The sequence below is a fragment of the Lytechinus variegatus genome, chromosome 5 (assembly GCF_018143015.1).
Source record: "Lytechinus variegatus isolate NC3 chromosome 5, Lvar_3.0, whole genome shotgun sequence".
In the NCBI taxonomy this organism is placed as follows: domain Eukaryota; kingdom Metazoa; phylum Echinodermata; class Echinoidea; order Temnopleuroida; family Toxopneustidae; genus Lytechinus; species Lytechinus variegatus.
Genome location: NC_054744.1, coordinates 11457768 through 11481380, shown reverse-complemented (window position 1 = coordinate 11481380; position 23613 = coordinate 11457768). Strand labels below are relative to the sequence as shown.

At 39.0% G+C, this 23613-nt stretch overlaps 1 long non-coding RNA gene across 1 annotated transcript in view; it reads left to right on the top strand.

Moving 5' to 3' along the window:
• The window catches only part of LOC121415337, a 34605-nt gene extending 11268 nt beyond the window's left edge, over window positions 1-23337 (top strand). Inside the window, exons 2-3 of the long non-coding RNA XR_005969990.1 lie at window positions 17620-17665; window positions 18202-23337. This is a non-coding gene — a long non-coding RNA (uncharacterized LOC121415337). The remainder of the gene's footprint in view (window positions 1-17619; window positions 17666-18201) is intronic.
• The last annotated feature ends 276 nt before the right edge of the window (window positions 23338-23613 follow it).

Below are 23613 nucleotides of genomic sequence, written 5' to 3'. Positions count from 1 at the left end.
CGTTTCAGGTCACATGACCAAGGTCAAAGGTCAATGAACTTTGGCCGAATTGGGTGTATCTGTTGAATTACCATCATAACTTTGAAAGTTTATGGATCTGATTCATGAAACTTGTACATAAGAGTAATCAAGTATCACTGAACATCCTGTTCGAGTTTCAGGTCACATGATCAAGGTCAAAGGTCATGTAAGGTCAATGAACTTTGGCCATGTTGGGGTTTTTCGTTGAATAACCATCATATCTCTGTAAGTTTATTGGTCTAGTTCATAAAAAAGGGAAATAAGAGTAACCATGTATCACTGAACATCTTGTGCGAGTTAGAGTAGTATTCAAAGTGAGCACTGCTGCTATATTGAACCGCGTGATGCAGGTGAGACGGCCAGAGGCATTCCACTTGTTGAATTAATTCTAGACACTTTGTTGTCGAGGGTGTTATTGTTATTTCTTTTTGCAGGTTGGGATCTTCAACTCTGTTCCTTCCTTGCTTTCTGGAATTGATTTATTAAGATTTTCGATTGATTATTGATTGATTAATTCTTCAATTCTCTTTCCTTTCTGTTCTGAATAAATTTCTTAATTGATATTTTATTCACAGGCGGATCTTAAAGCTCAATTCCTTTTTCCTTTTTCCTTTTGTTCTGAATAAATTTCTTGATTGATATTTTATTCACAGGCGGATATTAAAGCTCAATTCCTTTTCCTTCTGTTCTGAATAAATTTCTTGATTGATATTTTATTCACAGGCGCATCCTAAAGCTCAATTCCTTTTCCTTTCTGTTCTGAATAAAATTCTTGATTAATATTTTATTCACAGACGCTTCGGGGATTGTTTAATTCGGCTTACGCAATTATACCTGATGATTGTTCGGTTATTCAATCCCCCTAAAAAAAAAAATTTTTTTGTTCTTTACAGGTGGGGTCTCCTTCCTGTTAGAAATTTTTTTGACCTGTCCCGGAATTGTTTTCTTCGTTCAATTCCCTCTTCCCTCCTAGTCTTATATATTTTTTTTTTTTTTTATTTCGACAGGCGGGCTCTACGATTCCCTTTGAGGATTTACTGTGTCGTTCTTCCTCTTGGAATCGTTACTAGAGACGTTCCTCCTTCCTCCTGTTCTGAATTTCTTTACCTTTCCACAGGAGGTTACTTTTTTTTTTTTTTTTCCTAATTATCGTAAAATTCTCTTATCTGGAATTATTTGTCTCTCAATCCCTTTTCTTCCTGCTCTGAAATGCTTGTTTTTGTGTTTCTTCGCAGGTGGAAACTTCGTTCTCTTCTGAACTTGCATTCATTTTTGAATTTTTGTTTCGAATTTTTCCTTCGGGCACAAAAAAGAGAATATAGTAGGGGAACCTTGTAGGAGTTTCTTTTTTCAAAGTCTCCGACCTCCTTTTTATTTTCTTACAGGCAGATACCTAAACTATTCTTAGGTTCTTCTTCCTCCCTACCCCTCCCCTCTTGTTTTGTTCTGTTTGCTCAAACAAACTCCTTTTAGGAGGAGGGAAAGACCACTCCGGTCTCCACTTTTAATCTAAGCGAGATCTTTGTAAAAAAAAAAAAGAAAAAGAAAAATTCTTGTTTTTCCTTTTTCAGGGTAGAGAGAGGTATCTTTGAATGGGACTAACACAGCCCCAGAGGACCTGGTGCCCTCCACGGGGACCGTCCCGATTGCAAGTTACAGAAGTCGGCCGCCTCCAGGCGAGCAGGAGGGACGCCGCGGTGAGCGCCCAGCGGCGGTGAGTATGAGGGTGCGTCGATCAGCATTCCGAATTTGCGGTCGGATGCTAAGAGAAGGAAGGCCGAGACTGTGGTGCCACGGTCTCGGACAAAGGAAAAAGTGGTAGCCAAGGCTTCCAAGCCTAAACTAGGTCCTGCCGCCGCAGCACCCATAGGGCTATGCGACTCACCGGCTACCGGGTCACCAGAAGTCCGGAGGGAGAGTGCGGTTCTCTCCCCCCGGCACAGGTCAGGATCTCTGCCGTATAAGTCGTCCTCCGTTGACAGCATCGGGAGAGATCGCCCAGCCCCTGACCGCGAGAGGCGTCACACAGACTGTAACCACAATCTGATCGTGACCACAATCTGACCCCGTCAGATTCGGGTGAAGTTTCGTTGTTGGCGGCCGCCCTGCCAGGGGCGGCAAATCGTAAGAGATCACCCGTGCCTCTTGTGCCTTCTTCTGCTCCGGCCACGCCGGCGGAGCCCGCAAAATAAGAAGAAGAAGAAGAGGTCGAAGGAGAGGTCGGCCAGCCCTGTTGCCATGGGCATTCCTCCTTCAGACCCTCTTATCGGTGGCCAGATGTTACAGTCATACATGTTATGCTGCTATATTCTGCTACCGCGAGAGGCGTCACACATCGGGCTGTGACCACAATCTGACCCCGTCAGATTCGGGTGAAGTTTCATTGTCGGCGGCCGCCCTGCCAGGGGCGGCAAATCGTAAGAAATCACCCGTGCCTCTCATGCCTTCTTCTGCCCCGGCCACGCCGGCGGAGCCCGCAGAAAGAGAAGAAGAAGAAGAGGTCGAAGGAGAGGTTGGCCAGCCCTGCTGCCATGGGCGTTCCTCCTTCAGACCCTTGTGTCCGTGGTCAGATGTTACAGCTATTCATGCTGCTACATTCTGCTACCGCGAGAGGCGTCACACATCAGACTGTGACCACAATCTGACCCCGTCAGATTCGGGTGAAGTTTCGTTGTTGACGGCCGCCCTGCCAGGGGCGGCAAATCGTAAGAAATCACCCGTGCCTCTTGTGCCTTCTTCTGCCCCGGCCACACCGGCGGAGGCCGCGAAGAAGAAGAGGTCGAAGGTGAGGTTGGCCAGCCCTGTTGCCATGGGCGTCCCTCCTTCAGACCCTTGTGTCGGTGGTCAGATGTTACAGCTATTCATGCTGCTACATTCTGCTTTCGAGTAGTGCGGGTTCACCCCACCCTCGACGTCTACTCACCCCGCTGATGCCCCTGAGCATCAAGCGAGACAAGTGGGCAATAACCACCAGACACCCGGGAAATCCTCGAGCGATTCTGTTAAATCGCCAGCCAGTGCACCGACTAACCGGGTGCCCCAAGATCGCGTGTGCTTTCCAGCATTTTCGTCGATCTCAGAGCACGTGCCCCAGCCGACACGCGGGGCCACCCCAGCGCTTACTGGACAACCCCCCGGTTCAGTCCATAGAGCGAGACTCCCTTTACGAGGACAACCCCTATCCCGCGGTCGACTTTTCAGTAAGCGCTCAGGCGCTGCTTGACAAGTATCTACCTCACATCTACCCTCCGAGCGGGGGTATTGATGAAGCAAGGGAGTCCATATTTTCTCGCCCCGCCTCTTCAGGCGCTCCGAGCTCAATCGACCGAATTGGGGGTCTCGGAGAGTGACGGGGTCGCTCTAGACGAGGCGGCTCCTACGACGAGGAAGCCGCCAGCTCCGTGGGTGTAAACCCACCCCCGCTCTGCTGCTGCCCGGAAGCGCCAGGCTCCGGCGCCGCCGTCTCGAAATTTTCAAGCCTCTCGAGGCTAGCGAGAAGGCAGAGGCAGGGGGGGGGGCGATTATTATGCAGGTACTCCCGAATTCGCCCTCTACGTCAAGCTCACATACGGCGACGACTCCTTCAGCGGTAACTCTCTCCATTCTTCCCCCTAAGCGGGCCCGTAGATTGGAGGCATGAATCTCTTACATACCGCATGCCGCACTTCTCTCGTGAGAATGTTTGGCTGCTTTGAGAGGACAACCTATCACGTCCGCGGACCGTCCGCCCAGGCGACGGGACCGTCGCTTTTCTGGCCTGAACCTCACTTTCTATTCGAAAGTAAGGGTGCCCTGTCTTACTTAGCTCCTACCCTTGCAACGCCAGAGTCAGGGCTAGTACAGACACCCGTTCTCCAGCGATCGCCGCTGAAGAGAGGGCGACTCTGATATGAGCACCATCACCGCTCAGCGGTATGTCTCACTATCTCATAGCTCTCCGAGCTTATGAGTATGTATATCGGATCTGAATGTCACGGCGATTAAAAGTTCTCCTGTGCTTAATAATCGCTATGCCTTCACCACCCGGTGCATTATGGTTATGTTAACCTATTTGTCTCGTATTCGGGCGGCTCGTACGAACCCTGCCCGAGCTGCCATCACCAGTCGTCCCCCCGGACACCGCCGGCAGCACCCGCACCGAATACGTGGAAGGAATCAGCTTTTCATATGCTAGATATCCCTCCTGTTGACATTCACAGCTGTTCCCCGAGTCTTTCCCGGTTGGGTAAACATCATCTCGGAGGAAAGTAACCGCCGTACATCTCATGAGATTGTTGGCTATGTACGCGCGTTCAAACTTGTTTAAAGCCCCAGGATTCTCTGTCGGCATTCTATGCCTACTTTCTGGGCACACCCACCGTACCGGGTCGGCGAGTTCACACCAAACTGTACACCGCCAGACCATCGGTCGAGCTCTAACTGTCTATCTTATAGACTGCCCTCTATGTGGGTCAATCTTGCGGGCGTCTCCGCCGCTCCCTCCTTGTGCGGAGTGGTCTACGGTGGATGTCTTTACCGTGCCCGTTAGTCGAATCGGCTTCTTTCTTAGAAATTTTTTCACGGCACACTCGAGTCGCCCCGCATGCTGCTTTCATCCTCCTTCCATGCAAGGCATGTGGCCAGGGTCACCGCACGACCGAGGATGATGTAACAGTGGATGGATGTATGCTTATGCCTTCCTAACCACGATCACTACGACCCGCCTTCTCTCGGGCCGACTGTGGATGAGCCTCTCCATGTAAGTGATTTACTTCACTGGAGTTCTTCTTTTAGAAATTTAGATTCTCATCCCCCGCTGCTTAGGGCGTCATTTTTGCCGCCCCCCCGCAGCTTTTTGGAGCTCCTTATCTTACCGATATCGGACTGTTCCACGCTGCCGCAACCGGCGCCGGCGGTGCTCGCTCTTACGATCACCTGAGAAACAGGCCTTGTGACTGTTTTCATAAACAACTGGTTCTCACCGCAGACTGATGGAAATTTTGTGATTACTTCCTCAAGTCTCCTTCGCTTGTTTCTTCAAGCGAGGACTTCGACACTCTTAGCCAGTTTCCGTCCCTAACTTGATAGGACAGGGCCGTTGCTACCTCATTCGATTCCGTTGGGAATGTAACGGTTGAGGTATCATATCTGGCGATGTCTGTTCGTTTAGAGCATCTCTTGATGGTCGTTTACACGTAATATCGTGACAGATTTTTTTTCGCCAGCTCCCTCTGGCGTACACTTGCTGCTGCTAGGGATTCCCCCGCCCAGCGGACAGCCATCGCAGCCTAGCCTCACGGGCTCTCTCGGCGATGGTGGCTTGAGCCAAGCCACCTCTTCCACCGCGGGCACTGCACCCTCAGATGGGTGCTTCAATCAGTATGGGAGAAAGGGGATCCTGAGTTCTCTCTCGATCACTCGGTCTAACACACTTTTGTCGTGATGTGTACCGCGCTGTATCCCTGACACGCCCGGTTGAGCTGTTTTGACCAGACTGCTCTATTCTACATAGGCAACATGTCCGCGGCATTCCTTATTAACAGGATGGCACTCAGTCGCTTTCTCGACCCTTGTCTGCCTTACGAGTGGTTTTCTTCCTAAATCCCTACTCTCCGTCGTTCCTGGTCCCCTTCGGACCGCTAGTAACTTTTTACCACAGCTCTCTATCAGAATTCTGCAGATTTCTGCCCTCACGCATTTGAGACAGATATCGAATTCTGGGCGCTTTCTCCCACGCGGAGGCTTCCCCTACAGAAATTTCCAAGCTTGCGGGAAGCGTGCGACTAGCTTGCGCAAGCTTGCGGCATGCTAGTAACTAGCATGCGGTTAGCTTAATAAGCGTGTGATATGCGTGCAGAGTAATAGTTAAGCGATCTTTTAGCGAGCAGGGACTGTTCGCTAGCATGCACTCGCTTATTAAGCGAGTGCCCTGCTAGTCGCATGCTAGTTACTAGCAAGCGGCACGCTTAAATTTCGGTAGGGGTTCTGAGATATCTCGCCTTCTCAGATTGGTCGATTGATCACTTACTGAGCCTTAAAAGCTTCAGTTTTCCGATCACGATTCTTGTTGAAATTTTCAACAAATTTCAATTCTTACGCTCTAGTCAGCAGGTGATGTTGTTCTCCTGACACTAGGCCGAGGGCCCATGATACTTAGTATTCCTGAGTATACAGGGCATTCCTCTCGAGGACATTTTTGAGGGCCGCCTTTTGGCGCTCAACTAACTCCTTCACTTCTTTCTACTTGAAGGACATTCCGTCCAGCGAGGCGAGATTTGCTGCTTCGGCGCTTAAAGCAGCTGCGGCTTTTTCCCCCTCTCCCTAAATTTCGTTGTTTTTGTTTTTTCTTTTAAATTTTCTTAGGCTTACAATTGAAAACATGCCTCCCTACGGTTTGAGTCCGTGCTGGTCTAGCAAATCAAGTAGATGTATGGAGTTATTGAAGTAAATTATGAAAATACTTACCTGATTTTCTTATTTACGAGATAACTCATACATCTACTTGATACCCTCCCACCGACCCTCCGCCTTGCGTAGCAACATGTTTCAACGTATGGGCTTGCGAAAGGTGAGGAAGATGGACGCTAATGGCGCGGTGATCATGGGTAGTAAGCCTGAACGGGAGAGGGCGCGCTCGCGCTTTTTAAATCCTTGGGAGTTCTATTCGGGTATGGCAGTCCAGAGGGCTGAACTAGCAAATCAAGTAGATGTATGAGTTATCTCGTAAATAAGAAAATCAGGTAAGTATTTTCATAGTTAATTTCATAGTAATTATGAGGCTGGCTTTCTAAGCTATAGATAGAGTAGCAGATATGATCAGTTGCTTCCTGAAACATTGAATATTCGTCTCCTATTTTCACAATGCCAATATTTCTATTACCACTCCTTAATGAATATAGACAATACACTGCTGCTAACAGATAGAAGTCATGATAAAAGAATTTTCCCGGAGAAGGACATAGTTCCACATTCTTCATCCAAGGGATGTAGAAATTGAAAAGGTCATGTTAGCATATTACATAATTGCCTGTGGCATTTGATACTGGCTGAAAGTTGGCAATTACTTAGCACCTGACAAAGGTGATGAATATTGACTTCTTTGTGCGAGACATTTTAGATGGCATGCATGGTGTATGCGAGCCCGAGGTCCAGCATTAATAAAAAGACAAATGGGAGATGTATACTATCTTCTGTCAGATACCACGCATAAAAATCTGGGGTAAATGTATTTTTCTGAAGGTTCGCATTACTGGGTTCAGTTTCAGTGGTTGTGCTCCATGCCGTGAAAGAAAGAACTTTCACTCTGGCATTAAATACATTAGCACTCACTCTGAAGTGCAGTCAGATGAAAAAATAGCGTAGTGAACACTTGATAGCCGAAGCAAAACCTTAGCCGCATGGCTTGGTCTATTTGACTTATTGCTACTCGTACTTGCGCCAATTGAACACTGAGAGAGAGTGAGGATATGGGTAGGTAGGTATATAGTTGGAAGGAGAAGTGTTTGCAATTTAACCTGGCATGTGAAATAAAAAAGAGGAGAGATAGATAGAGAGAACCACAACATCTCTACTACATCTTTTTTAATTATTCCATCCCGGAGTAAAGTAGCAGTTGTTTCGGTATTTGCAGTGATTTGTCATTCCAATTTATCAATAATTTGTTATTCTGTCCTGTCAGTGAGATGAGTTTGAATAAGTATCCCATCATATTCTTCTTTTTTAGCAAATTGACAGATTGGAAGTTTAGGCTTATGTATTATAATTATATCAGTGTTTATTTATGGCATATCAACATTAGCCCTCCCTTTTAGGAAATTTTATGAAGTGTTTTGCTTTACTTTAATAATTCTTTTCCTTGTATCTGTTACGTGCTGATATTATTTTTAGACTTTTTTTATTAGTTGCATATTCTGTCCATCCTGTTTGTGGTACATTTTTATGAAATATAATTTATTTACAGATTTTCACTTAGGGGTATGTTTTATCTCCTTTTTGAGTAAATTATCCTTTGAAAATATCTATTTTCAGACTTTTTTAATGGTTTGTTTTTCTGTGCATCGTCGGTATTAATATCAACTACCTTTAAACTTTTATAGTTAACGTTTTCCAACCGTCTTTTAATGGTAAAGAACTACTTTTAGCCTTTGAGGCATATGCTGACATGAAGCACTGTTATCAGAGCATTGCACCCCCTGGATGCATCTCTCTGCATGTTAATTCTTGAAGAGCTTGAGTCTGGTTGATTCAGCTTAGGGTCAACATACTTTGTGAGGTGGACAGAGTATTGACGTAGATGTCTTTTCATGTATTTTTGCAGCTCATCTCCATCTGAAGGCACATCCGTGTAATGCAAGTTATACAGTCATGATGTGAATTATATGTATATATTCAGGATTGCACTCTAAATTCAAAGGATTTAAAATAAATCCAGATCGGCTGTGAATAGTGACCAGCCGGATATTAGCTTTAGATATAAACCTTGTTGATTTAAATGTAAATCTGAAAGATTTGAATTCAAATCTTTTGAGATTTAAAAGTTTATTTTTAGAATTTAAAAATAAATTCAAAATTCGGCTGGCCACTATTCACAGCTGATCTGGATTTATTTTAAATCCTTGGAATTTAGAGTGTACATGACTGGCAGGTGATGCAGGATGCAATATTCAATCAAATCTTGGTATTTTCTTTTAAGGAAAAATTGGGATTGGAATTGAATTCAGGAATGCAGTTGTGATGTCACCTATGTATGTCAAACAACTCCTTTCAAAATATGGTTTATTGTATTTCAGCAATTCAATGGTTAAATAATATCTATTTGAAAAATATATTTAAGAACTTTTTGTATGTCCCACTTTCTCTTTTACTCTCTTAATTCAGTTGATCTAGATGTGTGTCTTTTACACCCTAATGTTTTCCTTAATTCTCTTGCTTCTTTACTATTCATTCATGTATGGCTTCCCATATATACAAATCTCTTTTTTTCTCTGTGTTTCTGAGTCTTAAATCATGCCTCAGTATTTAATTCATATTTTTCCTGTGGCATAACATACATGAATGAAACCCAGAAAGAATTCATATTTGATTTCCCCTGCAGATTGGTAGCATGCTTTATTAAGTATAGAGTCTCAGATCTGGGGCCCATGTTTCATGAAGAGTTACAACTCTTGTAACTTTGCCATTATGGCAACTACCATGGCAACAGGGCTCAGCAGCCAATCAAAATCAAGGTTTCCGGTGTAGTTGCCATATTGGCAAAGTCACAATAGTTTCAAGCACCAGATTATTTCCCAAGAGGAATTTGCAATCCACTGTCTCAGTAGATGCAAACATCAATATTTAAGGTGATTAAGTTTGACAGAAAACATATTCCTAACTAATCAAGACATCACACCTTTCTAGATATTGACTCGTTTCTGATCGTCGACATGCCAGAGATAATGGTAAGGAGAGAATATATAGACCACATCATGGACTATCATGGCTGGGTAATCGAATTTGCATTGGCCAGACCGGAGTCAATTATTTGTAGATGTATATAAAAACAAGGTTTACCAGATCAAAATTTACCCATTGCCCTACTTTAGCGTGCTGATGCTATTACCGTGCCAATTTCCTGAGTTATTTCCATCTCTAAAATGTAGAACTCATCAGTTCACATCGGGATTAGAATTGGAGCAGAGTGTCAATTACATCCCGCAGAGTTTTTAATCTCATAAGAAGATTAATTATGATCAGATTTACTGGTCTTATTGTATAAAGCTGTTCGAGATATTGTAGACTTTCACAATTAAATGCTCACGTAGCGATGTCTGTCTGAAATCCTAACTTGGTTTATGTTCCAGGATTGCCAAGAGTTCTTTAATATACCTGAATTCAAGGACAGTGTAACAACAACAACGATAAAGGTTCCTAATGTGGTGCAAAGATAATAAGAAGTAGAACAATTTCTAGAACAGCTATTCAGAGTCTACTTGCATCTTTTAGAAATCAAGTTATTAAGCTTTTCTGTCTTTTGATGTATTTCATTTCGTAATCAATGTATTGTTCATGTCACATGTATAACAGATTAATGAAGTATTCTTTTACAAAGCCATGCACATTTGACTTACTTTGAATTGACTGTGGTATATTGCTGGGGACAATAGCATAATTATTGCCAATACCACAATTATCCCACTAATTATGTCATCCAAATCACTCCTACAAAACAGCGACACATTTTTGCCTTAGGGATTACCCACAAAGGATTGTGGTTGAAAATAATGTATACCACTATAAAGCTGCAGACTGATATTTTTTCTTTGAATTTTAGTTTGCACCTGTTTCTATTTTATTATTGAAACTGTTTTCAATAGGCAAACTTTTATGCTTTCTTATTACTTCGCTATTTTTCTTTATGAAACTTTTTCCATTTATGAGACACTGTTATATTAACCTGGGTTTTATATTAAAAAAGAACATTTTTTATTTGGAGGATATTCCTTTGAATATAGTGATAGTTTAAGTTTCCTTCATGTGATGTGTATGTAGCAAATGAAGTAAGTAAATAATACCATCATAACTGGCATTGCAAGAGAGTTGCAAGTGAACGCAAATCAACTACATGTTTGCATTTAACCAAAGGACTTTCATTTGATTTAAAAAAAATAATCTTGATTTTGAATTGCAGCAATGCCCAATGAGTCTAATTGTATCAGATGAAAAACCTTTAATCATTTACATACATATATATAGTTCTTATGTTTTTTGAAAATCTAATCAAGGTATTTTCTTCAGTTAAGCTATTGAAAAAAGAGAAAGAAGATCACTTTTTTTGTAGATCTGGACTTTGCAGTGTCATGAGATACAATCAAACTTACATATTGATTTATTTTGTTTTAAACAGCACCCAGTTCTGGCACTTTTCTTGATTTTTTAAAGCTCTAATTTGCCCTCTCACTCCTCCTCAGATCCCTACCTCTGATCCCCTCTATCATCCTATCTCTTTCCCTCTTACGTTCATGTCATTCTTTATTATCTTCCATCTAGAAATAGCTTTCACAACTCGATCAGTGATGGAACTGTATGTGTTATGATGATTTATATTTGTATTCACAAAGTTAGCTAAAATACACCACCTTAAGGCATGGTCACACCGCCTGAGCGTTGTTGGAGCGGTCGTGGAGCGGAAGGGAAAGAGGGTCGAATTTCGCTCACAAAATTTGGGAAAAAAATTGAAGGAAAAAAAAAACAATCAAAATAAGAAAAATGGTGAACGGTAGCGAGCGGTGATGATTTTTTTCTCTCCGCTCCAACAACGCTTGGGCGGTGTGACCATGCCTTTACAGTTTAGTTGAGAGACTAAATACAATGATCAATGATACCATTTATATTGCGTAGTGAAGAGGATGAGGACTATATAAGGCTTGAACTACCAATGAACCGGGATGGGAGGACACTGAATTGAAGTAGGAGAAATAAATGTTTCACCTTATGAAGATGGATAGTTGTCGATAGTTAATCATTCTCTTCTGTACTGTATACATTAACCTAAATACCTCGGTCACATTTGCTCTACGGTGGCCGTACGGTGAGTAAAAAACAGCCGTTTGATACATTCTTATTCAAAACAACTTATATGTAGCTGGTACAAAAAATGTTAAAAACGGCTGTTTTCGATTCGTACGGCCATCGTAGAGCAAATGTGACTGTAATACCTCAGCATGCACTAAAATATAAGGGGTCAGAAAAACACAATTAAGCGGTTGGCTTTGTTGTATTATTCACAAGGGCCATAAAATCAAAAGGGATTTAAGCCCCACCTTTTTTTTGTAATAAATGTGTACAGAAATGTGGAGATGACCCACTAGTAGTACTGCCATCTAGTTGAGGCATTTAACTTGCCCACCCCCCCCCCCTTTGAAGAACCGCTCCAAGGTGCATGCTTCAATTTCTTAGCTCTCTCATGTATGTAACCCTACGTCATGACAAAAAAGATACCAAATCAAAGATAAGAGTGGCAGAAACTTTCCAGGGGTCAGGTGAATTGTGGGATTGCTTGCTTACTCACCTGTATGTTAATGGACCAATCTCTCATTTCCCATTCCTCCAGACTGAATGCAAATAGATGATCAATACTTTGCTCAAGAAACAGAATATATGTAAACAATCAAGAAGCCCCGGAGATGCACTTATCAATACCATGTATAGGACACATTAACATCATAGACTTGTCCTATAAATGCTTGAACCATACTTTAAAGGTATTGTTTAACTTTGTGAGCAGCCGATTTAGAAAATTCTCAAACCAAGATGAAACATGTGTACCAGTGCATGTATTAGAACTAATAAACACTGAAAACAACCATTATTGAGAATGAAAAGCTAAAGGATAACCCCGATTTTGTAAATAGGCGTCTTATAGACGCCTAAATAGTACACATAAGTGTATGGGATGAAATTAAGATGGTGTTTCCGGTCACTTTATATTTCAATTTTTGAAGCACTAAATAATTATTTTCGAACGCAATTTTTTCTGGGCTTCATTTTTGTAACATATCCTAGACACAGGTGACAAGTGTGACCTTCTAGCTCAGATTTTTTAAAAGTCAAACCAATGTTAAACAATCACTTTAAGTGCAGATATGAGAATTTGAAAGCAAGCTTGCCCCCATAGAAATAAAAACATGTGATCCACAGATGCCTAACACATGCTAAAAAAAATCCTGTTATTAGAAAGTGTACCCCTCCTCCCTTCTCATTTTCACCTGTGTACACAGGGCATGTCTGTTACCCTCCTGATTCAATCGTTAAATCTTGCATGGCAGCAGAAATTTCTGGCGGCATGTTTTAAAAGGTTATGCTCCACTAGAGTGGGTAAACAGGTTCTGCTTACATTGCGGTTTCACTTTGACCACTCTGTTCTAGACTATCTATATATTCGTCTATGTCATTCCAATTTGGTCTGACATTGTCATTTTTTTATACTGCATCACTCAAATGAATGTAAAGCACCTAATATTCGTCATATTCCAAATGGATAAATACTTTTAGTAACAGTGAACAAAATACTTTTGTAAATATGTTCATATCTTCTCTAGATCACCAATAATTGGCCACTAGTCTACTGTGTACATGTATATTTTGTTCATTTGTATGAAGCTAAATCAAGCATGGATCTAGGGGAGGGGGCTCAGTGGGCACATGCCACCCCCCCCCCCTCCCCTTCTTTATAATTGGATAGTTCTTTCATTTTTAAGTGATTCCCCTTATTATTTTTACACTTGGTACTTTTTGGAAGGGCAATTTCTCTTCTTTTTATACGCCCGTCGAGACGGGACATATTATGTACAATGATTAAGGATAATAATTGACTAATGATTGATAGTACTGAAAAAAAATTTCTTTCTCTGAAGTAATGCCTTTTCAGTGGGTGTATATTTGTTAAATGAAATAATATGCACTTTTACAGACTGTTCAGTCGTCTTTGAGATTAGATAAATGTCAGAATATCGCTGCTCTTCTAGACATAATGGTGCCTATCACATTCCCACACAAAATATTTCAAATGTACAAGTTTTCAAGTACTGTCTGTATAATATAAAGAGGTTTACATATCTCATCGATTGATGTCCTCAAAATTATCATTCATTAATTCTAGTTCAAATGATGACAACCTATGAATGCATAATAATCTTATCTTTCCATAAAGTGGCACAGTGTGATTTTACTCTTCGGATAATAATGTGTGTATCCTATGAAGTATATTGAAACTATATTTTATCATCTTTTCACATAAGCTCATGAGATTTTTGATTCATTATTTGTTGTCATCTCCTTAATGATTCATTTGATCACTTATGAAATGCAGGTGAATAATCTGATAATCATTATATAAACTGTTATCTGCATATATCCTACCCTCAAGATTCATGTCAACTTTAAATTTAAAGGCATTCAAAATACACCTTCATATACAAAATAATGTGCTTCATCTGTGTTGAAGATGTACTATTTAATAATTCACATGACTGCACACTCTAGATTATATCTAGATTGACTGTCAAGATTTATTTCTTAATCTGAAAGGATTTAATTTCAAATCTTAAAGCTTTCAAATTTTATGAGATCCTCTAGACAGTAGAACAACACTTTGACTAGGTGTTTGTCTCATTCAAGAAGTTTTATGAAAAAAAAAAAGTAGAGCCCCCCGCCCGAATTCCTGGTAGTCCATTGATTTGTCAGTAAAATTTGCACGTACTGTCGTATTCCTAAATGCACTTCATATTACTCCAGGAAATCAATCTATTTTAGCCTCTAACACTTCAATTTTCACCCATTTAGGGCTTTTCCTTTAAAATTGTACATCCCAATATGGTAACGGTTGTTCTCTTTCAGTCGTGACCCATTTCTCTCTCTCTCTCTTTCTTTCTGCCTCCCCCTCTATTCCACTCTCTTACAGGTGCATGTACTTGTGTCTCCTAAAATTCTACCCCACCGCAATGTTAAATGCTCTAAGATTTCTTCCTTAAAATATGATGCAAGAATTTAACCATCGTTGGTGTTCCATTTTTAAATCTGTTTTTAGAGACCATTAATAGAGGAAAAGAGGGAAATGTTTTTTCTTCAATAAATGCCAATAGCTTTTCGCTATCTATGGAATATGTTTCAAGAGTTTTGCAAAAATGGTCATTATATCTGCCGGGGCAATTAATTCTTGTATCTTCTAAACTTGGACTTTATAGTGGCTGCTTCAACACTGTATGTTAGGAATTGACATCCATTTTACATGGCAAGTCGCATCTTTTCATAGAGAGAGAGATTTGACGATTGGACTGGATATCATTTTATCTCATTACTGAGATAAAATCTCAGAATTTGAGATATAAGCTAGGTCTTGTCGTCCAGGCAACAATATCATTGATAGACTATTGGAACTTTGAAAAATTTAACAATCTGAGGACAGCTCAAAAAATGCTGTATTACGGTTATGGTCATGGTAGCAATTACCAACCTCAAACTGCCTGAAAAAAATATTCTCATTATTTCTGTAGAGTAAGTACTCTTTTAAGGCAAAAGTAGATTAATAGCAAAATTTCTGTTATAAACTCTAAAATAGAGACTTTTTTTCTGAGCTTATCACACTTTTCTTTTACTTTAATAAAGATATGGTTTTAGGATCCTGCAGATATATGCTACAGTCAAATGCAACAATGATGACTCCTCACTAAGCAAATGATTGAATTTTGAGTGTTTTTCATGGGCGTTCTTGTGATATTACAGTGATATGTATGGGGGTGTTTCACAAAGAATGAAGTATGACTTAGAGTCACACTTAAATGCCAAGTTGCGTGCATTGTAAGAGGCATGAACGCATTGGTCAGATCATGCGAAGCGGACACGCACTACTGCATATTGATCAATAAGGTTGCATGTTTCATATCGTGTACGCATCAGCATTTAAGTCATACTTAAATCTTTGTGAAACGTCCTCCTGGTCATTCATTTCTAGCAGCTCTGCTGGTGATTTAGTAGTCTCACATGGTCTTTTAGATATCAGTATTCAGTGAATTATCACTGGTGTCTGTGGTTGTTGTTCATCTCTCACTGGACTCTCAAGGTTATTAACAGGGGCCTGTTTCATAAAGCTGTTCTTAAGTTAAGAGCGACTTTAAGAATGACTGGTGATCCTATCTTACACCCTAAATCATCGTCAATGAACATACCATTTACCACAAGAAAGGATCACCAGTCATTCTTAAAGTCGCTCTTAACTTAAGAACAACTTTATGAAACACCTACCTGGTCACTGTATCTCAAGGAGATATGAATGTATTGAAGCAATTTCATGAAATATCACTGAATGTGTAAAGATCCCTAAACAGATTTTTTTCAGGTGTCAAGGATACTGTTCGGGGATTTTTCACTTTTAACATTGTAATATCTGTTTTTCTCAGTTGTTCAAGAGACTTGGTGATTTTAGAGCAAAATGCTATTTAAAGTATCATGTCATTGATTGAAAGGTTGTTATCTCAGGGTTAATATCAGTATTAGTTGTATTATATTAACCGTTTAGATCACATCTTATATTCGTACATCACATTTTCAGAAAAATATATACATCATACCTAAATTATTTGTCTTTTTCTCTTTCATGTTCGGGTAACATCAATGCACAAAATTCTTTGATGTATTCTTTATGTGTTAGATTTCTTCTCAAAAGCGAATGATGAATAGTTGTTACAGGAGGGTTGGGGTATTACATTTCATTTATGTTCCAAGCACTCTCTTAATATGTCCATTGGGACCAAGCTTTTGCATATTGTGAGGCAATCCTTAGCAATAAATGTCAAAAGATAGAGAATGGGATGGCCTAAATGGGAGAGATGAGGGATTGGTTTTACCTCCCCGATCATTCAAGCGAAGAGAGAAGGAGTGCATATTATGTTTTATTCAAATGTTTTATATCTTAATTTCATTGCTGCTAGTACAAATCTGTTTAACCCTTTGCATGCTGATGTTGCACTCTTGCACATTCACACAATTAAATTCAACAAGCGTAGTAATTAGCTATCTTCCTTATCTTTAAATTAGATAAGCTAATAAAAGACATTAGTTCTTGGATAACATCTATATAATAATAATAAGTATCAATTGTGCAATGTCAAAATCGTGAATTAAAGAAAATAACTTGTAAACAATTGTCATTATTATCCCCCCAAAATTAATTCAGCGTGCGAAGAGTTAATACAATGGAAACTGTACTATCATCATCTAATAGTATTGTATCAATTGATGAGTTGGATGGGTTATTATTTAATAATAAGAAAGAGATTTTACTTTTCAATATTCAAACACGGATCAAGTACAAATTGCAATTGATCTAAATTTGTATAGTTAGATTTTAATTGAGTCTCTTTCAACTCTTTGTTGTGAAATAAGGCCCTGTTAATGCATTAAGTTTATAAATGCAGATTAAAAATGCATTGAAGCACCATTATGCTGAGCAAGGCATTGAGAGAGTTTATCATTTGGCAGTTGGCGTCCACAAATTTACTATTTAAACACATTTATAAGTGATCTTGTGTTTGGCTCCCTTGGACACCGCCTTTTCCATGAAACATCAGTTTTATATAAAACTACTTTTTTGTCAGTTTAAAATACCGGTAAGCATTCTAGATTGGCATAAATTTGATGCTAAATGGAGATTGACGTACCGTTCATCATGTTCATCACTTAACTCCTATTCTAGTAAAAAAAAAGCAATGTTTTACCATTATACAAAACTTTTAAAAATGCATTACATCTTCAAATTAATATCAGTTAATATCATTTGCAAACCTATGCAGTAATGATTGCGTTGATATATAATTGAGTTGGTCGATGCATTAGTTCTCACTAATTGTAGCAGATTTGTCTTATTAAAAAGAAACCAGAGTATAATGTTCCATTTCTCTTTGATAGACTTGGTAAGGAGGATTGATATGTCATCAGGGAAAATGCAATGACATTGTTTTGAACCCAGGGAATATCGTTCATGCGGCCACTGCTCTGCTTCAGAGCAATGTCTGTTTCCTCATTTTATAAAAATGGGTTTATGAATAATTTCTTTTGTTTTGTCATTTATATTTATCTTTACAGTGAAGATGAGTTTGATATTGTGGCATTATCATCAACTCCATCACAGGTATGCTAAAGTTTGAGATTTTTTTTATCATTGTGATGATTATCTAAATCTTTTGTCTTTGTTCACCAAACCATGCAGATATAGAAGATGATTATGTTGAATCAAAATCATGAGCATATTTATCTATAGAATCTGTATATGTAAAACATGAGATTTTCATTTAGGGATCAAGTTTTTTTTTTATCTATTTCCATTTTCTATGTGCAAAAACATCTCTTAAATATTGTTACATCAAGGCATAGTATATTGCGCAAAATTGACTCCTTTATTGATATTTGAAATATATTACTTATGACTTTTCTATAGTAAAAGTAGTTAATGTTATGTATGGCTTTAAAACTAATTTTGATAGTACTTACACTCATCTCTTATCTATTTTTTTTTCAATGCTTTAAGCATATTTGTACATATGGGAATTATAAATATTTTTCAATTTATTACATATTTTAGCGATGATGTTTCCTTTAAAATGGTTGTAATGTTGCCTCTCTTTCAAGTTATTTCCCTTTCTGTTTTCTAAATTCCCCACCTTGCAGACGACACAAGACCTACGACAACAACTCTTGAAAGACGGCTTCCGGTTAGATGAGGTCCCCGATGACGAAGAGCTTGACTTGATCCCACCTCGACCGATGGTTGACCGATGCGCATGCTGCCAAGCGCAAGCTAACTGCACAATACAATGACACGCATCAAGTCCATATTGGACCCTACCCCCACGACACGCCCCCTTCTTATTTATAAATAAATATGGAAATAGATGTGAATATGTATATTTCTTCAACTGCGGAAAATAATCACTTCACTGGATCATGTTGAATCCAAGCAATGAAGAAAAACGGACTTGGCAAAGAGAAATGGTTGATCCGAGGATTATGGTTGTGCAAGAGATATTATTGGTATATATCATGGATTATTAAGAATGTGTATATCAATATTGTTTTCACATAGAGGTGTGTTGAAAGTCTATTTTATGATGGTGCACATGTGTATATTGAAATGCAGCAATCATTTTTATTTTAATGTGTTATGCCAATTGTGTGTATTGCATTTCTGACTATATGTAATATTTATGCCAAATATGTGTTTCTTTCTCTTTCAATTTATTTTCACTGTCCTTATCAGTTTGTCAAGATAAGGAAACATTGCTTTCCTATGTGTATTCATGTTTTGTTTTTATAAGTTTTCTACTTTTTACCTTAAAAATTGTCTTATTCCTTTATATCTATAAGCTACAATTACAATTATTTATGCTAAATTATTTATGTTTTTTAAATTTCACCCATTTATAAATCTGGAAGAATTTCTTTCCATGCTAGAAATGTACTCTATCATTTATTCCTGCTTTTACTTTGTAATACTTAATTCACATCATTCATAATAGAATATGAAAATGTAGCAGTTTTCCTATACATCTGAAATGCTATCAGGAAAAAGAAAGTTCTAGCTTGGAACCCAGAATAAGAGAGATTGTCGTTGCTTATACAAGTAACACTGTTTGATAAGATTCAAAGAAAACCGGATGCATAGTTCTTTTGATGTACTAGTTTTGTTTAGTATTTTGAATATATACTCTCATATGGAGTGTCATCTCCAATACAGTGTAGAGCTAAACACGTACCTCTTGTTCTATCCAAAGAGCTCACCGACAGCTTTTTACCTCGAAACCCTATCCTTGAATTATAAACATTTTGTCTTGCTTCCACTACAGCTTATATTGCTTCTAAACACCGGACATGGGACACTTAAGCATTTGGCCGATCAGATTTCAGCCGAACGTTTTAACGTTGAAGAGTGGTGGAGACATAATTTGATTTCTACCTCTCCTCTGACGCATCCGGGGAGCTACAATCGGTTGGTTTGATGACCGCTGTTGCAGAAATGCAATGATTATCTTGTTTATATGGAACTGGAAATCACAAGATAGTGAGCAAGTTCATGCTGACAAAAATGCCACATGGCCTGATGTTGCTATATATAGCAGCTTTGTGCAAGATGGACAATGGCATCAGAAACTGCCATTCCCTACAGATGCTATACTACAATATTTAAATTATTAGGCTATTATCAGAGAGAAAAAACATGCTTTTATGTTAGTATTGATCATGTCCGCGAGATATGATGGCCTTCTCACATCGTGTGTGTGAATGACCGCTGCAGATATCGCTGTTACTCCTTGCAAAGCCTGGTGACACAAAACTCCATAACTGATCACATAGCTGACTTTATGATCGATTCCTGCAATCATCATTTGCATTCAATCATGCGAGTGACTCGTGTGATCAATTACTATGTTTTGTGTTCATTGGTTCATGGACTATTGAGACTTTGGGTGTAATGAGTTACAAGCAAGCTTAACCACAACCCTCCACTGCTGAGATCCAGTGTTGACCACCTGGGAAACAGATATGATCATTCATCTCGCAGTCACAATCTCAAACATTTTATCATTCTCTCCATGTATTTGTGTGAATAATTAGATTCCCTCTGCCAGTATCATGTTTCATGTTCATTACTCCCTGTTGGCTTTCCATACTTGCAATATGCCGTGTATGTGATAGAGAATGGGCGTGAATGAAAAAAAATCTTAAATCAGCATGTCTATCAAAATAATCACACATGGCTTTCCATATCTGTGGTAATGTGAGTTTTTCATCTCTCTCTCTTTCTCTCTCTCTCTCCCCCTCTCTATTTGACTTGCATTATCTTTATTCATCTCATTAGAGGGTTTGTATGAATGAAATTGCTGCAATGTAATATATTGTGTTAGCATTTGCTTGAACATTCTTTTTGTTTATAGCCATTACATTGTAATTTAGTTAACTTTAGGATTAGGTTAGTACCTTGTCTAAGGTTTTAAGCAAAATGATTGATTGTAAAAGAAATAATTACTGCCAATTAATTGTGACTGGAGCATAGGTATCAGTCAGATAACACCGCTGACCAATTGGTCATCCTAATATTCACCAAGAAATACTACCTTCATACAGTTCAATACAATCTTATCAGCAATCTTTTGTGCAATAGATACAGTACTGCTGACCGGTTTCAATTTTGAATGTTTGCCAAATCAGTCGATGTATGCAAGGTGTCTGACATTTGGAATTGGAAAGAAAACGGTGTTGCAAAGTGCAGGGCTGTGTTCACGTTAAAGAGAAATACCAGTAGTTGCAGTAAACACTGATTTCACGAGAAAGCCTGTAAAACCAGGCTTAATTGTCAATATATCATCGAGGATCTAGATCTGGTACAATGACATAAACTGAACTTTGTGAAATCTTGAAATCTACGCTCAAAAATGATCACAATGAAGATCACCAGCACAGATAGACACACGTGGGACAGTGTATTATTATTGCTGGAATAAAGACCCGACGGAAGTGACCGAATCCGCGCTTATTTTGCTTATTTCTCAGCAATTACACAATTTCTTCCAGAATCCTTTGGCACATATTTTTTATTCGTACAAACAGACACTTGGGTGGTCGTTATATTAGATTCTATAAAAAGTCATTTTGAGATCGTTACCAAAACTGGAATTTATCTTTAAACTCCTAAGATATCTGTCTCTGTGGCATTAGCACTTGCTCTAGGTGTCTTACTAGCTACTTTAATACCTTCTTAGCATGTATCTTAATCAGTCCTTTTTCTTTTTTAGTCCTCCCATTTCACCGTTTCAAAGATGAAACCAAAAATTGCTCTGACTTTAGGAAGGTTCCCTTCAGAACATTCATCTTGTGTCTCGACATCGCTCTGGAATTGTATTCAAGAGTAAGATTGACACCACTCTTTATGGAAAAGATTTGTAAATGTATTCTGACTAAAATGCTTTCAATAACTCAACCAAAAATGGTTTAAATCTTCATTATACCATATCACATCCATACCAATATAGTAAGAATTATGAATTGCTCTTTCATAGATGATGAAAAGTGGAATGCAAAACACCTATGTATGTATTGTATCTATGATATTTTCAATGGTTACATCAGCTATGAATTATTCCATACTTCCAGAGGTGCACCAACTTGGAATTACCATACATTAGATCGAAGCATTCAATCAAATCTGTTTCCTCATTTCTGTGTTCACCCATTAACTACGAGAATTAGGTCACCTATGCTAAGTAGAGAACATAGAAATCAAAAGAGGAGTATGTTTCTATACTAATCTGATGAACATGCTGTGAATGCATGGAGAACATGACTGCAGGTGTCTTCGTCGAATCCTTCAAATCGACGGTGACGCACCCATGTAAGCTTTCTACTCAACGACAAAGGTGAAACAAGAACCTGATAGAAAGAAGCCATTACTTAAAGACGTCCCACTATGCCGTACCTGTACGCCTTGAGGGCAATCAATGCTAAAAGTGAAACTAAAAGTCACAGACCGAAATCGAGGTTTCAAATGTAACGTCCCCGACTATCACAAATATATCCCTGTGCTAGATTTCTCCTCTTTCCATTCCACGAACTGTCATGAGAAAAGAAATCTTGACGGCATCGAAAGCTAAACAGAAAAGATTCGTGAATTGCAGCTATAAAAGATTTCTCTTTTCCCTGAAGTGAACGGTAGTGACTTCAATATATGTATTGCATTCCCTTATTTATGTATGTTGTCATTTATATGTTAAGCCTACCTATTTATTGAAATGATGTGATTTACTAATGCTACACATCCTAGTTGAAGTAAACCTTTTAAAGGATTGTAGTTATGAGAGGAGACTCGAGATTGACATTTTGAAATTCTTTTTACTACACTCAATCACACATATGTTAAGAATTTTCTATCAGGTTCATATTGTGCATGCAAACCATGAGCTAAAATAGTTAGCTGTCATTTAGTACCATGACATGTAGGTACAGATAAATTGAATGCTGTCTTCTTGCAAATACTTGGGAAATAATAGCATCTCTTTCTCTTCTTATTGTCTCTCTCTTTCACTCCTCCTCTCTTGCTTTGTCTTGCTGTCTCTTCTCTCTCTCTCTCTCCCTCTCTCTCCCCCCTGGGTACACATTCTGAGACATGATAGATAGGGAAAGATGATGGTTAAAGGCATCTACAAATTATACATTACACCCGGGCTCGAGCTGAGAAATAGTGGCCTAGTTTTTTTTCGGTCTCAACATTTATGGAATATTTATCATAGACAGGTGGCATTTGTTTTCTCCGTGGACTTGTATGTGAATGTCTCTCAATCCACGAGGGATAAAACAAGAGCGATGGTACAGGAGAATCGGGTGGTCCATGCCTGCAGAAATATCTTGACGCTTAACCTAGGTAGGATCATGCAAGAATGATCGTTTAACCCCTGTGCCTCCAGGATCAAAACACATTTATTTTAACTTCATATAGGTCAGAAAAAAGACAAACTTTTTGTAAATCTTGTGGAACAATCTTCCTTTTCTGCTTTTACTGATGATGGAATAATAGCACTTGTGTAAGTTTGGTTTTGCAGGAGTACTTTGTTAAAAAGTTCAGTGAAAATGGTATACACTTGTGTATCTGGTTTGCTGAACACATATTGTGAGACAAGGTAAATTGTTCTCATCATTGATTCATGCGTTACTGTGTGTATGCTGCTAGCCTCTATTTTCTATTGAGTAGCTTCCTTTCTGCTACTAAGAATGTACCAAGTATCTTGAAAAAATTAATATCATTATTAGCATTGATTTTTTTTTATAGTTGTGAATGCCAAGTGTGTATGATGTTATTTCATCAACTACTTGCTTGCAACTGACCAAATCACATTATGAAGTTAAACAAAAATGCTGGGTCATTCATATTCTGACAGTAACTGCTCTTACATGATACCATTAGTCTTTATTTTGCCTGCCTGCATGTCTCATTTTCAATATTGACTATAATACTCATATGTCTAGCTTCTTTCACTTTGTCTTTCACGTTTTCAATATTGAAATCCTGAAATTTTAGTAGAAGATGCAAAT